Source organism: Talpa occidentalis, unplaced genomic scaffold (genome assembly GCF_014898055.3).
Source record: "Talpa occidentalis isolate TD23 unplaced genomic scaffold, MPIMG_talOcc4v2.1 talOcc4.6, whole genome shotgun sequence".
NCBI lineage: Eukaryota > Metazoa > Chordata > Mammalia > Eulipotyphla > Talpidae > Talpa > Talpa occidentalis.
The window spans coordinates 35,571,104-35,591,552 of NW_023604972.1; the positions used below are offsets into that span (position 1 = coordinate 35,571,104).

Below are 20,449 nucleotides of genomic sequence, written 5' to 3' on the forward strand. Positions count from 1 at the left end.
TGAACTCGTGCTGTAGAGGCTGCGGATCTCTTCATAGTGGGGTGCTTAACCCCTTGCACCACCAGGGAGGCCTTATGAACAGGTTTCATAGGAATGTTATCCTTTCAAAGACTTGCGGAAACCTGTATTGATTTGGGGGTTACAAGTCAATTTTTTTGACTGATGAATTTATAAATATGAAATCTGAAAACAATGAGAATATGTATGTATATATTTATAATTAGCAAGCACAACCGTGATTTTACAAACTCTGAAACATTACATGCATACAAAAACTCTAATCATAGTAATGGGAGTAAAAGATCTAACATATACAACAATCCCTCACTGGTATTGAAAACTTTTAACCTATAAATTTGCCTATAATTTGTGGGTTTAATTCTGTGTGGATATGTCAGAATCTCTTTGCTGTTATTCAAATATTCATCACAAAAATCTAGTGCAAATTTCTGTATAGTGTAGTCAGTTTCTAAATTACATTTAAGGAAATTGCATAAGTAATTAATTTGCTAGCCTCTGTTAAAGAATATTTCAGATTGTTTTTTTTTTTTCTTTTATGCATACATTAGAACTTACCATTCAAATGACTTCTTGGAGGTATTTGGCAAAGTAAAGATATTAAAACACAAATAAACCTAACTCCTGTCTACATTCCTATCTGTGTTTTTTCTGGACAAAAGTGCAAGTTGGTATGTGTTAATGCTGTCAGTTCTTTGAACTTTTCAGTCATTTTAAGCTTTCTCTTGGCTCACTGACATTTGACTGTTAGCTTATATCAATGGATATGATAATATGATATTTACCTTTTAAGGAAATGAGGAGAAAGAACTATCAGATCCAAAAACTATATTTTAGAAGGAAAACCTTACCAGCTGCACAATTAACCTTGACATTGCTGATACCTTTGGCAAAGGTGGAATGGAAAAATATTAAAACTGGCTTGAGACAAATGTCAAAGGTTTTGGTCAAGGATGCAAACATCATGTTGATTTTACATCAACACAGGTTTGATTTAGGGAGACCAAAAATATAAATCACAATAAGTCAGACTGTTCTGGAAGACACCTCAGTATTAGATGCTGAAGAGACTCAGTTGAAGTATACCAGAAAGTAGCATTTAGCTTCTAAGAAATCAGAGAATAAATATGATTGAATCTAGAAATTATAGGTTGCTTGGTCTTTCTCCATTTTTTTTTTTTCACTACCTCAAAGAGTAGACTCAAGTTCTAAGATACTATATTAAGCAAGGAGACAGGAATATTGCAAAATAAAGTCAAACATTCAAATAATCATTTGGAATTTTAGGTCTGCAGTGAAATTAGATAGAAATAATATGAATTTTTAAAGGAAAGTTAATTCAATTGAAAATTAGAAAGATTATGAAATTGAAGACTTAATATTGTATATGTCCACTTATTTAAAGTAAAAACTCATGTCTAAAAGTAAAAAAAATTATCTCTAAAATGTACAAAACAACATAATTTATTATTCACTTTTTGTTGTAAGAATTTTACTTCTTTTTTTTTTTTTGAAATAACATTCGTTTATAACCTTATCTAAGTTTCAGGTCTACAGCATTATAGTTCAACATCTGTACTTGCTACATTATTATTTTCACCAAAAGTCTACCTATCACCATATAGTAGATTTCCTTTTACCTGTTTTGCCTACCCCATCCTTGTAGCCACTATTTTGTTGTCATTGTCTATGAGTTTTGGGTTTTTTTTGAATTATGGGAGTACAATTTTATATTTTAACACTAATTTAGCATGAAATAATTACCAATGATTCTAAGATAAAATTTTCCACATTTTAAACGTCTCTGAAACCTGGAGGTGCCTTACAATCAATGCCATCCTACAATTAAAAACTGGATGATTTTTTTCTTTTCTTTTTTTTTTTTTTGTACACTCTACATGTGCTTTTATTACAAGACTATCGAGCATACGTGGAAAATTCATCATCCCGTAACTACATCTGAAGCACAAATATTAGGAAAAAAAAAAAACAGGTTCATTAAATTATATGATTAAATCATTGACCAAATAGAAAATTTGTATAATAAAGCCAGAAAAAAAGTTGTAAAATATAGTTTATAATAATTATTCACATTCAAGGCTGTACATCAATACATACAACGTGGCCCCGGACATGAATTCAATCCAAGTAATTCATATATTAGATTTTAAATAACAGACTGAACTAGAGGCCAACGATAGCCAGCAAATAACCTTATATAAGAATAAAAATACAAAAGTGTATGTATATCCTAATATCACTGCATTGTTTTAATACGTTTTTTTTAATTTTTGCTTTGCCTGTACATCACAGCTACAGCTACTGACCAGGTAGAGAGTATCATGCATTTCCTAACTGCCTGCCTCCAGCCCAAAGGGCAGCTACCTACTCACTCTTCATATTGTGTGTTGTTAAGAACAGATACAGCAGGTCTAAATACAGTAGATTTTTTCTTCTTTAAGAAACATAATAATGAGGCACATTAAAACTTAATTTAGATTTGATTATATATGGTATTGTGTCTTAAATTTAGAAAAATATATATTAGCAAACATAAGATTATTAAACTATATAAAACATACATTTAAAAATAGTTCTAATATTACACCGTGTAATTGAAAGCTAGAGATCAATGGACTCCTATCAAAGGTCAACTTCCTGCACTTTTTTTTTTTTAAAGATTTTTTTTTTTTTAATAGAGGCATGTTTTTATTTATTTATTTGTTTGTTTGTTTTGTTTATACATGCACTGGGTACAGTCAGAAGCGCGGGAGGGTGAGAGAATTCACCAGAGCCAGAGCGGGGAGCAGAGCAGGCAGAGGGACCGAAATACACTGCTGAGGGGAGCAGCGGGTGGCAGGAGAGGTCTGCGCGCCATGTGGGACCCTCCTCCGGTGGCCGGGGAGCAGCCGGGGATCGAACCAGCGCCGCAGAGGCCGCGGGCAGCTTCGCAACCCAACGCTCAACCGCTGCGCCACCGGGGAGGCCCAACTTCCTGCACTTTTGCATAATACTCTCCATGGAAAGTTTGAAGTTTTATTCAGTGTTCAAAGTTAGTAATCAAAAAGTAAAAAATAGGGCCTCCCCTGGTGGTGCAGCGGTTGAGCGCTGGGTTGTGAGGTTGCCTGCAGCCTCTGCAGTGCCGGTTCAATCCCTGGCCACTGGCGAGGGTCCCACCAAAAAAAAAAAAAGTGAAAAATATATTAAATAATCATAGATGATCAATCATTTTATAGTCCAAATGATTACACAGTAGATGGTTGTAAGTGCTTTCTAATTATTCTATTATCTAAAATAATTTCTATAGTATCATTTTTCTTTCTTTTCTGATTCTTATATATTGCAACTTCTTTTGTCCTGATTTTATAGTAAAGTTCTTCACTGATATTTAGAAGAAGACGTACAAAGGGACTTCTACAATGTTAGCACTAATGGATTGCTGTGTTTCATTCTAGTATTTAGAAAGTGGTGTCAGTTTTATATTTATGCTCTTTAAAATTAAGTATAAATCGAACTTTAATTTCTTCTAATTTCACAAACAATATGTTCTTTTAATAAAGTACATTCAATAGAAAGAAAAATATGTGAAACAAAATGTAATTATAGTCATATCCTCATTTTAGGAGTAAAGGTAGAATTGATAAGTGATAGAAGTATTTTTCAAAAGGAAGCTAAAAATAATAGATCTTTTGGTTATGAAATTCAAAGCACAGGCTACTATGGACAGGTGATAATTTTTTTTTTCTTCAAAACAATAGCAAAAAAATTCAGTTGTCTTTGTCTATAGCTGACTCAAAAGGAAGTACTTTGGGTTGCCTCAAAGATTCAAGGCAAGAGGAAAAAGAAGAAAATCTGAGTCTAAGGGAGGAACAAAAATAAGAAAAATTGGAGCTCAAAGAAGGGAAATGGAATAAAAAAAAATCTTTGTGGCGGAGATAGCTAGGAATTTATTTTTATTATTTTTTAAAAGATTTATTTATCCATACAAGAGCTGGGGTGAAGAATTGGGGTACAGGCCAGAGATGCGGGGATTCACCAGAGACAGAGCGGGAAACAGAACAGGCAGATGTACCGAAGTACACTGCTAAAGGGAGCAGCGGGTGAGACAGGAGAGGTCTGCACCACCATGTGTGTTTCTCCCTGGCCGGCCGGGAATCAAACTCGTGCTTCAGTGGCTGCGGATTGCTTCATAGGTTGCATCTTAACCCCTGCGCCACCAGGGAGGCCCTAATCTCTATTTTTATATTCTGGAGTAATGATCCTCTATTATGCCATGACTTTGGTAGAATAGTTACGTAACAGTATAATGTTAGTTGTAATTTGAGGAATGAAATAGATATCAATAGTACAGACATGTTTGAGAGTATAGCTTTTGTAGCAGGCTTACCTAGTTTCAAATTCTGACTGCAGACATACAGCTACCTATCTCTTTGTTTCATTTACCTTTTATTCCAGATTGGGAGTAAAGTATATTAATTTCATATTGTTGTTTTCTGGATTAAATCAGTTAATGCATATAAAGTTCTTAAACCACTGCTAGGCCTATAGTAATATTAAATAAAAATTTTGAGATAAAATGATACAGAAAACTGGAGCAATCTGTGGTAACTCTGGGTTTTACTGAGTACTTGAAAATTAAACTAGCAGCAGGGATTTATTGTAAAGTAGCCATGTAAGTCTAAGTATTCCTTGAAATCCTGAGTGGCATCAGGATGATTCAGAAATTATGACAATTTCGTGAAGTGGAGGCTTAAGTTGATTTTACATGGCTATTAACAAAGGGCAACTCTGGAAAACTGTATGTCTTTGGTCTATTCTGTTTATGTATACAACATAGAAAGAAAAAAATTCCTATTGTATCATTCCTCAGATATACCCTCTGTTGACAATTTAATGTACAGAAAATACCTTTTTTCTTCATAATCCTATTTTTTTTACTTTTGAATGAAGAAAATTATGTGCCCAATAATTCTTTTCTTTGCTCCTGAATTGAAAAATTCCTCCATTTCATTAGAAACTAGGGAGATAAGGTTCTTCTCACTTTAACTTGATTTATTCTATGTAAATTGTTTTTATATCTCAAGGATGCAATAGTTTAAATGAAAGTATTTAGCTAAATCATCCCTAAAGTGCCTTCCAAGTCTAAAATTATATAATTATAAGTGTTCAATAATACTTTGTTGATTGATTTGTAACAGAAATGTTTTCCTTTCCAAAGCAGATATTTTTCTTTGTCTTTCTTTTGGGAATTGTTACTCAATAGCCCATATTTAACTACCGTTAGGTTACACCAAACAGGTCACAAAGCTAAGAACTTCAGAGTAATTTAGACAATGATTAGCAATTTTTCTTTCTGTTGATAGTATTACATCTTAATTGCATTTATTTGCAAACCTTGTCATGATGACAGGTACTCATGGCAATCTCAAAGGATGGGAGCCCAGTCTATGAAGACAGACTGACTTGCCCACCATATTTTTAAAACTGCTTATGTCAAAATAGCCAATATATAGTATTTGGTGTTGTAATTTGTGGTGGCAGTGGAAAAGTCATAGATATATCTGAGACTGGAAGGGTCCCAGGACAAGGGCATCACAGAACTCAAGGACACAATTTTGCTGTTCCTACAAGCTGGTAAACAAGAGGTTAAAAACCTGATGACTCTATTCCCAGACATCTGCTGTCATAAATTTCCTTGGTCCATTGTGTTTCTTACCAATTTTTCACCATTCTGAGCTATCTTTCCACAGCCTATTAAGTTGGCTGCTATGCAAGTAAAGATGAGTCATAGACCCAAAAGAGTCACAGACCTTGAGATCAGACTAATTTATTCTGGAGCTGCAGGTACACAGTTTCCAGGAGATGTCACCTTGGAGATAATCACAAGCTCAGTACCACCAACCAGGTGTAGCTTATTGGTGCTCATAACTAGCAACGATAAATAGACTTTAGCTAAGTCCACTGTTCTTGCTTTCTCAGCTAATAAAGTATAATTCCTTTGTTCTCAAACCCCAGTCCTAAAACCTATATAGACCCTCAACACTGATACCTAACAGACTCTCATGCATAGAGAAGAAGTCTCCCCTGAGCCCGCCCTTTCTTCTTTCTTCTTCCACTAATCAATAAAGCATGGACTCCCTGCATGCCCTCACTGGTAGCTACAGAATCCTGTTTTCAGTCTTGACCAGAGGGTGTCAAGAACCTTTTCTGGATTGGGAGGGGGACCCCTCCAGACCATCCCTCTGATTCCCACCAGGTGGAACAGTGGAAGCAGCTGATATAAACAGCATATATCAGCCTCTGTTATTGGAGATTGGGCTCAGACTGAAGGGTCCCAGTGTGACTTTTCTGTTACATTATCTGGTGGAGGAAAAGAAAAAGAAAGGGTTGACCAGAGATTATGCTAGGTTAAGATATTGATTTCTACAACTCTTCCCCAGCTTCCTGAGAACTTTGGCTTTGTTATCCTTTATGATCTAAATTGCAATTGTAATATCACTTGCAATAAGGAGATGTTTCAGTTTTGAACAAGTGGAACATAAAAGTATGATATATTTAACTATTGGCATTTAAGTTATCATGTGTGTTTCTGGCATAAAAGCCAGTAAACTGAAGTGACTGAGGAGGATTGTGAGGACCTACAGTTGGAGAAATCATTGTAGTATATAACTGAATGGAAATCATAGACATGTTCATAGGTGGTAGGGTTGGACAATACATAAAAAGAAGAGGGAGCTAATAGACAAATCTCCTGAAATTTCTTTTGAGTTTATATTTTCCTGAAAACTGGTCCCCAATCAAAGTTTCTAAATAAACAGGGTTAATTCAAAATGTAGATGCTCTAGCCTGAGATGCTTTGAATTTATTTATTCAGCTCAAGGCTTTTGCTCTCTATGTATGTTATTTTAGGATTATGGTGCCAGATGTTTCTTGTGCAGGAGGCTGGCAATGAAATTCTTCACATATTTACCTTCGATTCCTATCTGGGAGGCTTTGACTGAATACCACATGACTGGAATTAAAATAATACATGACCCAACTTTCAAACTTTAAATTTAATAACTCTTCACATAGATAGCCTTATCAGACTTAATATCATTGATAGTAGGCAGTTTTCTCAATTTTTGTTGATTCTATCTTCTCTGCAATCATACCCTGTGAAATAAAATTAAAAATATATAATTACAGTCTTCTTTGTAGACTGTTGACTATTTTGAGTTAAAAAGCATTCTGTTCTGGCAGCAGGAACATAGCAGCAGTGGTCTAATTTCCTCTAATCCACTAGGTGCCTGCTTAATTACAGCCTTCCATTTACTAGCTCTTTGGCTGTATTCCATCTTCGCTTGTATATTTTTTTCATTCAGTTTATCATCCATTTCTATTTCATCAAGTAACATATAATGCAGACTGTGCCTGTTTTGCTCTCTAGCTTGCACACATTCATTTGAGTCATTTCTATAATTTGCTTTAGAATTGATTTAAACTTTTTTTGCTCAGAGAAAAAAGACATAACAAACTTTAATTTTTAAAAGGGTTTTTAAAAATGTCAGAGAATTATAGGAAATAGCAGAAAGTTTAAAAATCATTTCAACTGTCAAATTCATGGGTAACAGCAGATACTTGAAAGAAAATGAAAATATTTTGGTGGAAGAGTTTTAGTGCCATTTATTTTGCTAAGAATTTTTATGGAGAGAAAAAATCTCAGAAGAATCTTCAATACTATTTTGTGTGTGTGGATATAGGTCATAATTGTGCAAGACCATCCAATTATTGAATGAGGTCAATAATTTAAAAATAAAAAAATCACCTTTCTAAAACATGAAATTATTATTAGCATATGTATGTATTGATCATATACATTTAATAGCATGTATGTAAAATAATGGAAATTTTATACAGCTGAAACAGTTTTGTCACTTTTATGGTATTAAAATATATCTCATATATTAGATTCAATGTTAGATATATTAAAAAATGCATCTCATACATTAGATTCAACATGGTGTTAAAAATGTATCTCATATATTAGATTCAAATATATCTCAACATTAGATTCACTAGTTTATAGTGAATTTGTTAACTTAGATTGTAACTCACATGAAGACAGGGATTTTATCTAATGTTTTATCACCTTATTCTGAGGCTGGTACTAATTGGCATGAAGTAAATAAACAGTAATATTGATGTTAATAGATATATTTTAGGTGAATTTTTCCTATGGTAAGCATAAAGGTACATTTAAAGATTTAACAACAATACACATCAATGTATATATAATTACTTTTTGTCAAATACAGAATGATTTTAACCTTCTGAGGGTCATTAGCTCCCATGAGAAGATAAATTCAGGAGGATTACAGAAACAAAGAAAATTCTACCTAGAAGTTTAGAATACAAATGTTAGTTTTTATTGCATTTTAAAAAGTTGAAAATAAAATGTTAGATTTTATACATAGGAAAACATAGATAGGAGTTAGGGGAAGGTTAAATGGAAAGTGGAACAGATATTACTTTAAGGTGATGAACGAGTTTGATTATGATTGTGAAGTTCGTTCCATGTATGTTTACAATTGCCAAAATTTATATAAATAATGTAATATTTATACATTTATGTATAATCTAAAATATATACATCTATAGTCATAGAACTCTGCACTTAAAATTAATTATTTTTACTGTTTGTAAGTTATATTCCTAATATGCTTGATTTAAAAAATGTTCCCAAACAGGCAAGTAGATAAATAGGTAGGTAGATATATAGAAAAGCTAGATAGATAGGTAGCTAAATAGTTAGAAAGATAATATCTGATATGGGATCTTTTAAAAAACTATAGCCAGAAAAATATTTTACAAGGCTAGAAGCCTGACCTGGAAATAATTTTTAACTTGGATCCATGGACTAGGAAATCAGTGACTGTCATTTTCATTTTATTCTTCTACCTTTTCTGGCTCTTAGCCACCACAGAATCAGCGTCTGCAACACATTAGAGGCCAGTAAGAGCCAAGAAATCTCCTTAAACTCTTTAATTACTATTAAGGAATGCATTAGAAATTAGGGTCACACAATATAACTCTGCTTTTCTAAACAAATGTTTATATAATGACACTGCAATTCTGTTGTTGCTTTTTTTAAAATGGAGTTTATCTTTAATTCTGTTGTCATTGCTTACTTTTGTTCATTCAGCATCAGAGCTGCCTCATTTTCTGGGAGTAGCTTAGTGTTTGGCTATGCTTTGAGGGTATGTTTCATAAAGCTCAGTCTGGTTTCAAATTATGTGATTCTTTATGCTTTCTTATTGGAATGCAAGCTCACTTTTCTAATTTTAGGGCTTAGCAATGATGTCAACACGTTAACTACTGTAAATATTAGTCAATATGTCAGCTACTGTAAATATTATAAATAACAAATAAATGAATTATTCTCTATAGTGGATTTTTAGAGCTTCCTTTTAGAGAATATTCCAGATCAGAAAATATGTGTTTGTGTGTAGACTCTCTTTTACCAAAAAAAAAAAAAAAAAAAAGTACGTAATATATTCTTATTTGATTCTCAGAAGGGAGGGTGAGAGAATTCACAAGAGCCAGAGCGGGGAGCAGAGCAGGCAGACTGAAGTACACTGCTGAGGGGAGCAGCGGGCGGCAGGAGAGGTCTGTGCGCCATGTGGGACCCTCCTCCAGGGGCTGGGGAGCAGCTGGGGATCGAACTGGCACTGCAGAGGCTGCGGGCAGCTTTGCAACCCAGCGCTCAACCGCTGCGCCACCAGGGAGGCCTGCCTCCAATATCTTAAATTAGAATGTCAATGTCATTTCCATTTAATATCTATGGGTATGTGGCAATGCACACTTTTTTATCTTTAGTCCCTCTGTACATTTTTATCTTTAGTCCCTTCATGTTTAGGTGAATTTTTTCATTGTAAGCCCTGTCTTCTCAAGGCCAATATGAGGAATTTACTTTCCTGTCTTTCTTGCAACTAGGCATGAAATCAGAAGACTGCCAATTAGAAGCATTCAAGAGATTTGTTTGGAAGAGACCCTACCATCATGCATTGGATGTTACGTGATGGGTCAAGCCATACATTTAGGCATGTCCAGTAATACTCCAACATCAAATGAATTCATCCATCCATTAATTCATATGTGATCTCAAGAGAAGTTTCCAATGACTTATTAACAGAGGAGGAAAAAGTGAGTGTGGGTTGGTTTATCAACTGTCCTGTGTAGTGTATCAAAAAATGATACTGTTTTAAAATAATACTCATGGATGTCACTGACAGTGGAGAAGTATTAATATACTAATGGAAATAATTTTGAGCAATATCACTGCACATTTATCTTGGAAGGTCTGAAATAACTTTCATATTAATTCATGGATGTTGGCATGTATCCATTTGGATGTATTGGCATGAAATAGAAGGAACAAGAATGGAAGACTGCTATCAAGGTACATTGAGGAGGATCGATAACAAAATGTACCTAGAGTGAAACTATTTGTTTCCCATTTAAACAATCAACAGAAGACTCTCAATGTAAATATCATTAATATTCAGAAAGAAAGGATTATCCAACTAATAATAGCAATAACCATGTATGTGGTCTCATTCTTATTTTCACTGTGGATGTTATGTACCAAATCAACTTGTCCTTCCTATAACGCACTTTTACATATCTTGCTAGTATTAGAAATCTCAGAGACAGTAGAGTATGAACTAGCTGGGAAGAGATAGACAACTTTCTTAGTGATATGTTGATTACACTGAACTTATTCTACTATGAATTGGACAGTAATTCTATCTCATTGGAATAAATTACTATTTTTTTAAAGATTTTTTTATTTATTTATACAAACACTGGGTACAGTCAGAAGCACGGGAGGGTGAGAGAATTCACCAGAGCCAGAGCGGGGAACAGAACAGGCAGACCAACGAAATACACTGCTGAGGGGAGCAGTGGGCGGCAGGAGAGGTCTGCATGCCATGTGGAACCCTCACAGAGAGCTGGGGATCTAACCGGTGCTGCAGAGGCTGCGGGCAGCTTCACAGCCCAGCGCTCAAACATTGCGCCACCAGGGGAGGCCCTAAATTATTATTTTGGATTGAGAAATTTGCATTTACTTTCTTTCTTTTCCCATCCTGCTCCTCCCTCCAGGAACAATATTTGTGGACTAGATGAATGTGCTGTCTGCCATTTTGATATTTCATGTACCAGTCTTTCTGGCCATGGAACTGGTTCAGGCTAGATGAATACTAAGTGAATTTAGAGTTCTAGCTCTATATTCTGTTATTGTAAAGCTACTGGTCTTGAGAAGTGTGTATAAGGTTACTGAAGACACAAGATAGCACCAATCTTATGTGGCTAGATTACCATCTGATAGACTATGGCACTTGCTATGCGTCACTAAATAATATATGGTGCTATTCCTTCTAAAGATCAGGGAACAGAAAGACAGTGAAAGTATCATGTGTTACTTTATGCCATATGTCCCACTAACAAAAAAAAAAAAAAAAACAACAAAAAACTATAATTCACTGTCTAATACCCTTTGGCTTTGTTAATTTGGAAGTCTTAATATTCAAGTAAGGAAAATTTCCATTAGCAATGTGCCTGTAGCACTGAGCTGAATTTCATGACAATTGCAAGGCTCTAGTGAATAGATTAAGAATGGGTTTTAGAATATTGCTATGGTGATTGACTCTGATTATCAAAGATAATGTACACAATGGGTACAAGAATAAATGTTGGATATACAGAAAAAAATATCTGGCTTTTGTAGTGCTATTATAGAAAAGTGAATGGAAAACTCAGTTGATAGGTACAGAGTGGAGGACCACCAAGGCCTTTCAATCCAAGGAATAAAATTTGTTTTATCATGCCTAGAAAGAGCCCTAAACAGTCAAGGAGTTGATGGGGGATTAGGGTGAGGGGAAACATTTAATACATAGCAGGAAAGAAAATCAAAAGTTGAATGAGGGATGGAGGATCTATTTATTCCCTACTGTGTCTTACACACATTTAGTAATATTTTCCTCTCTCCCTTCCATCTATTACTCTGTTTATAGATTTTTATTTCAAAATTTAGTTCATAAGTTAGAGAATAATGTAAAGGTGTTATTATGATGGACTTATTAGAATAATGGCTCACATCAAGGTATCTTAGGTTTGAAAATGGATGCAGAAACCTATGCTACTTTGGGTTTGCCACTTATTCACAGTGCAGATACTTGTATTTTCATAAAAGTTATTATAAATTTGACTGGAGCATTTTTCTTTGGTTGGAAATTTAAAAATGAAAGTGATATTAGGTGGTGGTCAAGACATGGATAGTAGTGCATATTTGTCATTTTTGTGTGTGTGTCCATCAGCAGATTTCAAAACCTCCTCTTTTGTTTTTGAATTTGCCTTAGAATCCCACCACTCCAATGTAGAAGTCTCTTTCCTCTGATTGTTGTGTAGCTGAAAGAAAGATATATGACCCAAGTGCTGTCAGTGAGACATACAGCTCAAGCATTCTATTTGGAAGACTCTTACATGGAGAAGAAGGCACTGGTAAGATCTTTCTGGCAATTGTGTCATAATCTGGAGGACAGATTTCAGTTTTTACAGCAAAAGTAGCAGGGCCCATCATGGTTGTGACCATTATCAATACCTAGTTTTTTTTCTGTAAACTGTCCCCTGGCTCAGGGCCTCCCCCGTGGCGCAGCGGTTGAGCACTGGGTTACGAAGCTGCCTGCAGCCTCTGAAGTGCCAGTTCAATCCCCGGCCACCGGCGAGGATCCCACATGGCACGCAGACCTCTCCTGCCGCCCGCTGCTCCCCTCAGCAGTGTGTTTAGTCAGTCTGCCTGTTCTGCTCCCCGTTCTGCTGAATTCTCTCACCCTCCCATGCTTCTGACTGTACCCAGTGCTTGTATAAATAAATAAATAAATAAATCTTTAAAAAAATAAAAAAATAAAAAAATAAACTGTCCCCTGGTTCTGTAGCCTCCAAGCATAATTCTAAAAAGTCTGGGGCCACCTACTCTTTAATATATTCCTTTTCTAACTGTACTCATAGAATAGATTTATTGTTTGCAACCCTACTAAAGCGTACCAATAATGTGTGACATGAGTCTTTGTGTGTGCATACCTGTGTTCATGCATATATGAACATATATTTAGACATACATAACACAACTTTTTTCTGTCTATTTATAATAAACTCCTTAAACATAATGGATCTAAAAGGAACAAAGGATCTAGAAAAACAATTGATATATAATTGTTCATTGAATTAATTCAATTTTAATATTTATTTATAGAAAATAATAGATTGTAAGTCTCAAAAACACCCAACTGAACCTTTTGAATTAATGTCACAGGATTTTTCTTTTTTTTTTAATAAATTATTATTATTTTTTTAAGATTTTTTAATTTATTTATATAAGCACTGGGTACAGTCAGAAACGTGGGAGGGTGAGAGAATTCACCAGAACCAGAGGGGAGAGCAGTGTAGGCAGACTGATGAAGTACACTGCTGAGGGGAGCAGTGGGCACAGCAGGAGAGGTCTGCACGCCATGTGGGACCCTTGCCGGTGGCCAGGGATCGAACCGGTGCTGCAGAGGCTGCGGGCAGCTTCGCAACCCAGCGCTCAACCGCTGCGCCACGGGGGAGGCCCGATTTTTCTTTTTTTAATTTCAAGGTATTACTATTTTTACTTAGTAATGAGAAAATACATAATTTCACTCTATATTGTTAGGGGGCATATAACACATCTATGATTGTCAAAGCATTATTATTTATTTATTTAAATTAATTTTTAACTGAGGCTAGACTTTTTATGCTTTCCTCAATGTCTCGATATTTTCAATACTTTTTTTGTATTCTAGTAATAATGCATATATATTTTATGAAAGTAAATCTATATTAAAAATATAAATGTTTGCTATGATTATTTTTTATTGCTAGTCAAGTTGAGAGACTAAGTAACTGAAACACACTGTAAATGAATTTGAGATCACCCTGAAACAAGTAGTTTTTAATTACATAGCAGCTAGATGATAACAAAATCTTTTCACTTGTTTAGATGATCCAGCTAATAACTCAGTTTTTCCATTGCAATGCTTGTCTCTGAATGGTCAGGTTCTTATTCAGGATGTTATTTTTCATTATCTTCTCCTAGACACTCATACTTGAATTAGTAATCTGAGGGGCAAACATTTTCTGCAGGTTTGTAAGCCTAAATTATTATCATTGTATTTCTCTTTTAGTTTAGGGTAGAGTCTAGTCAAAATGAAAGAGGGGAAAAATGTACAAAACAATGGAGATGTTTTCCAAAATGTCTACACCTCAGCCTCTTGCAATTCAAATAATATTTTTTGGGTTTCCTGCTTTTATTTCCTTTGGTTTCTAGTTCTTTCTTTATTTCAAGCATTTGAAGAAGGAGTACTTAAAATGAATAGACCAAAGGAATGATGTCCTAGGTGGATAACATCCAAGAGCTCAGTTTTGATGTCCTCAGGGCACACAGAGCTAAATAACTGAGCCTATAAGAGTTTGGGGGAGGTATAAGGAGCCTGGCAACAATCCTGCTATTCTCACCAGAATTTGTCTACACGCATGTCATCAAAAGAGGTTATATAAGAAAGAAAAGAATTCCCTACTTTGCTCCCTGGCTGCTCAACAGCAATGCAACAAATCTCTTGGTCCCTACTACTGTTGGATTTTAATTGATGGGGTTTGTGCACAGAATAAAGCCACTTCAGCACAAAGGACATGTGTTGGCATGTAATCAAGAATGGTAATTTTAATTTTATCCTCATTCCAAATTAGTAAGGCAAAAAAAAAAATTATAAAAAAAGAAAAGCCCTGTTGTTTTGTCAAAAAAAAAAAAAACCTTTAAAAAAATTGTTTTTCAGAAACAAACAAACAAACAACTAAAATCTTGCCTCTGTACTCTTAAAGTGGTTGGTTAATAAGCTCTGGCTCACAATTTCAATCTGGAATTTCCCTAGACTACCCTCTTTATGACAGAGGCTGGATTTTACAGTGGTGTTTTATGTGCCTGGTCTACATTTTAAAACCCAGTCCTGTTGTTTAGGACCAGAAATGGACACAATTTAATTCTGTTTATTATAGAAATCAAGTGCTTTTGGAAAGAGACTTGTGAGCAGCTGTTTAATATTGTCTTTCTGCTAATATAGAGGTTCATTTCTCTTGCCCTCTGAGGAAAAAGCAATTCATGAGATTCTGGAGGCTCTTTTCTGCAGAAATATAGGTCTGTTGCCAGGATTTACTAGCAAAATGATTTGCTATTAATTGGTAGGGTGGCTGCCTCTGACAGGTGTCAATTTAAGACTTGTACTCCAGTAGGAATTTTAGGGATTTTGCAAAAACATCAATAATCAAAATAGAAAAAGAAAACATATTTTTTGTTAAACAGTTTCCCCACCAATTTTTAATGTTATGTAGCTGAATGCAAAATGAAGAAAGTTTTTGGAATAGAATGGGCAGATTGTCTGCCTTCCTCCAAAGCTATGTTCAGCAGTGAAAGAAATTACGTTTTCTTTTCAAAACAATATGATTAAGAAGGTGAGTATGTTTGAATATGAGATAATGGCTTTAATAATTATATTTATAATGATAAATAACTGAAATTGACAGTCTCTGTGTGAAATTCATAGAAGGATGGTCTTAATTATACCATTTAATTCTTCCGACAATGAAATAAAAGAGACTATTTCTGGGGGTACAGTAGGAAAATTCTCCTTTTCCTCTGGGTTCTATTGGCCTTGTAGAGGAAACAAATTAATATCAGAGAGATTAGTAGGAGAAAGAGAACAAATTTAATTACATACATATGGAGAATTTATAAGGCTGTAAATTCTAGAGTAATGAGACAGACTGAGGATTTTCATTCCTGAGTTAAGGAATGGGTCAGGGGCATAAGCCATCAAGGAAAGAAAGGATACTCCATGATGAGGAGAAGGTGACTCGTATGACAAAACCAAATGCTCTAGATGTTTGTCCTGCCTTAAGATACATTTCTCAGCTAAAAACTCTACTTCTTGATATGACTTTAGTTCTGTGTAATCTTCATTCTTTAAAGGAATGGTAGCAGCCTCTCTTGAAGCCCACCAGGCCTTGATTGCATTTAGCTCCACATGGTATTAGAAAAAGATTACTCCTGGTATTTTAGAATGACCTGATCTCACTGGAAAATTAAAATCACATTTGGCTCTTTACATTATTTTTTGATGTTTGGTGTTGACATATAAGTAAAAATGTACCTTAAGTATGAAAGCTTCCCATATTTTCTAAGGGTCAACCCTGGCTCTATCTCCACTGTCTCAAATCTTAGGGCCCTATATTTGTGAATGTCAAGAGAGCGACAATTAACTGTATTGGAGAATTGCAGAAAAAGCTTTAAGTCAAAGAGTAACATTATCTAGAAAATGTCCTTATTCTTAAGAGAAACTTAATCAATGTAAACTATAACTGAACTCCTTTGACAGCTGACATAACATTGAAGAATTATTCAGTGAAGTAGGATTTATACTATATATAAATTTTGTGCTGAAAACCCATTTAGAATATGCCTTGATGAATATACCCCGTGGATTTCTAAAAGCATATGGGTGGTCTTGTAGGTAGAGTGTGCTTTGTGCACCTAGGTTACATGCCTATAGTGATAGTTCATGGGCGCCATGGTGGTGGCAGAGTAATGGGGACTACACATGAAGGGAAAAATCAAATATTGTACACAAATGAACAGTGATGGAGGAGAATAACAAACAAATCAAAAAAATAAAGTTATGTTGGTGGGGCAATTTGTCTCTGTTTCACAATTACTTTGTATTTTGTTTTACATGATTTTTGGGAAAACTAGTTTAGATTTTTTCATTTATTGCTTTCTTCCTGGAAATAAAAGAATAATCTCAAAATTTATTGCAGAAACATATTTTGACTGAGTTGTACAAATGATTCATAGGAAATTATTTGAGTCAGATGTTTGCTACCTGCCTTCCTGAAAAGCTGAAGAATTGGGGTTCTGCTTTAATTTCTGTCTGTTCATAGCACCCTGTAAATTTGCATTTGAAGATGGCCTACTTTCAGTCCCACCCAGATAAGGAGTCATTGAATGAAGTGGTTATCAAATTAATCTTTTGATGGAAAGGTTTTTGAAATAAAAACTGTTAGAGACACACTTATATTTTCTTATGAAAAAAAAAAACTTTAATGAGAAATTTATGTGCCTGAAACATTTTAGATCCTAAGAAAGCACATAGTTTCAAGATATTAGAAACAAGGATGTTGGAACAAAAGGGAAAAGAAACTTGGGGACATGATAACTTTGGTGCTTCCATCCCTACTGTAGATTATTTGTTCATGAGAATTAGGGTTTTTTTGTTTGTTTGTTTCACCCTATAAACAAACATACACACTCACACATACAAATACACTAACTAAATATTTATCCAAGCAAATTGGATGGAAATATTGCATGAATCAGTCTCTCTCTCTGTCCCTTCTCCTTCCCTTCCTCCCTTCCCCTTTCCTTTTGGGTTAGAAAGTTGGGTTTCATGCAACTTTCATGTATATATATATATATATATATATATATATATATATATATATACACACACACACAAATACTAAGATACCCTTTGAAGAAATAGAAAATGGAGTTTGATTTCCTGTTCCATGATCTATATTCACAATTTTCTTCTTTAATAAACAAAAAATTTAACAGTATTTATCTTTTATGTCCATAATCCTACAGTTTTTTTTTTAATCAAAGACTAGATTGATGATGCTTGGAATTACATAAGAAAATGAAACCTGACAAAGAATAGTAGTCAAAAAAGTGTTATTTCCTCTCTCCTTTTCCTTTAGTGAATGAGGCAAAATGGTAGCATTCACATAGCAATTATAAGTGCTTTCTAGACACTTTGAAGGTCATGTTATTTTTGTATTTTTTTAAATGAAATTTCTAATAGAAATATATAGTTAAGCTATGGATTACTATTTGGGATGGAGGGGATTAATTTACATGCTCCATCTGCAAGTATGTTGCCCTTAGTTAAATAGCAAAAAAGAATCAAATTAGTTGATGTCTTTTAAATGGCAGTACAATTTACATTTTCAAGAATTTATAATCTTTGACCAAGCAGATGTTTCTCAGTCTTCAGAAAATTGAAATTCATACACACACACACACACACACACACACAGATATCTCTTTCTATATATATAAAAATATATATAGAGATAGAGATACAGAGACAGAGAGAAAGACCATTATTTTACGTGGGGAGTGATAATTCTCATTTTGTTGTTGTAAAGAAATTGGTGACTTTCTTTACTTGGCTATATCAATCTGTGTTCACAATTTGGGAGAAAATCATCATCTGAACCATTCACTTTTGACCCCATTGAACTGACAAGTGGGAATGCCTTTAAAACAACTTGAACTTTATACATTAGTATGATCCAACTCTAGTCTTGCCCTATATTTCAGAAAAAAAATGTGTGTAATTTTCATCAATTACTTTTACATATGTTTCTAGTCCTCTGTTATGGCTATATCAAGAGGTAAATTTCTTGGAAATAGTACCAGACAGTGATCCTGTTTTAATAAGATTTCAGTCTAATTATATGTGCTCTAAGGTTCAAATAACATGTGGATCAACTGCCAAATTTTGAGGGTGCTTAGCTGAACTGAACTCCTGAACTTCTGAAAAAGTTCACCTTTTGAGATTCTTCTAGAGAAAGCAAATCCCTTGCTCTGCTAAGGAGTTATTTATCATTATTTTGCAGTCTAGCCTGCTACATCTGACCGGCATATACACTTTTTACCTCACTTACTAGTAAGTAAATAGATGTGTCAATTTCAGAAAATGGCAGTATTTTTTTTAAGGAAGTGAATGAATATTTTGAATTGTGTCTGTGGTAATCAAATTGGAAAATAAAAAATGGAACTTTTTATGTGTGTAATTTATAGTAAAATTAACTTCATTGCCAGATGATGTCATCTCTTGTATAAAAGATGTTTTTAGATTAATAGAACAACCAAGCTTTATATATATTTTATAATTCTCTCCCCATTTGTTTTAATATACATGTGATTTTATCCATTCCTTATAAAATGTCTTATTAATCTCATTTTACAGGAAAGGAAAGATTCTTAGAGTTTAATGTCTAGCTGAGCATCTGAGTAAGTTCTTGGATTGAGATCTTCGGACTTTTGGTCTATCATATATTTCACTGTGCTATAACTACCTTTACTCTCATGATATTAGCTCTTTTCAAGAAACAGAAGAAAAACACTGAATAATGTGGACAGAGCTAGATTTTGTTTGTGAAGCACCAAGTGCCAAGTGCTAAGCCACCAATACGCTGGAGTTATAGGGGAGTAGAAAAGTCATGTGTTGACCTCAAGCACAAGTAACAAATCATTCTAATGACAGTGTTTATTTAGAAACAAAATAACATAAGAGTAGACAGATTAGAGAGTGCATTCATGGCCAGAACAGGTACCACATCCCCAAATCTAAGGCCAGCAGTCCCCTAAGTAACCTAGGCTGACTTTCCCCTCATTTCCACCAGAGGGGGAAGTAAGTTATTTGTTAAGAGAAATGCACACAAACTGGAGCCCCTACTTTGCTGATTTGCACATGTGTGGACAAGCTCTCTCTAACCTCCCTGTCTCACTTCAATAGAGTACTAAGTATTAATTTTCACATGTGAAAAGGAAGTGCCTTCCAGAAGCTGGAAGAGGTGACCCAGTTTCCTGTTTTCCAGTTCCAGTCAGTCTGTTTCCCTTATGAAATAGGAGGTTCTTCACCATACTTTTTTTTTGTTCTCAAAAAAATAAAAATAATAAAAACATAAAAAATTGGATGTTCTTATAGATAGATTTAGAAGACATTTTTAAATTTTGCTTACATTCTTAAAAGATGGAAAAATAACTATTTCTATCAATATCTGCACACACAAAAATGTGAAATTCTATATTATCTGAATTTATTTGAGCTGAATCTAGAATATAGCCATTCAAATTCTGTCACAGATCCAGTTAACATAATATTTTGAATTACTGCAACTGTATGAAAAGTATTTCTCTGACTGAATTTAGCCACTTAAGAATTTTTAAATACTAAGCATGGATAACTCCTCCTCAGAAAATTGAAATGATAGAAAAAAGCCTTAATAAAACCCACAAAGAAACATTGCTGTCATCAATACTTAAGTGTCTACCAGAACAAAAAAAGGTTAAAGTGATTCCTAGAGAATAGAAAGAAATGATAAAACTTTATGCCACATCAACATGTCTCAAATGAACAAACAATTTAAAAGTATGGTTGTCTACAATGCACATCTAATTACTTAGTACTTTCCCCCATTAAAATACATCCTGATCCTGGTAAGTAAGTCACACCCCCAAATGTGGAATTCC

General features: G+C 34.4%; 1 long non-coding RNA gene across 6 annotated transcripts in view; it reads left to right on the forward strand.

Annotated features, from left to right (window-relative positions):
- The window catches only part of LOC119260928 (uncharacterized), a 70,158-nt gene that overhangs the window by 24,882 nt on the left and 24,827 nt on the right, over window positions 1-20,449 (forward strand). For all 6 annotated transcript variants that reach the window (XR_008549271.1, XR_008549272.1, XR_005128858.2 and 3 more), the window contains exons 2-3: window positions 9,994-10,203; window positions 12,420-12,561. This is a non-coding gene — a long non-coding RNA (uncharacterized LOC119260928). The remainder of the gene's footprint in view (window positions 1-9,993; window positions 10,204-12,419; window positions 12,562-20,449) is intronic.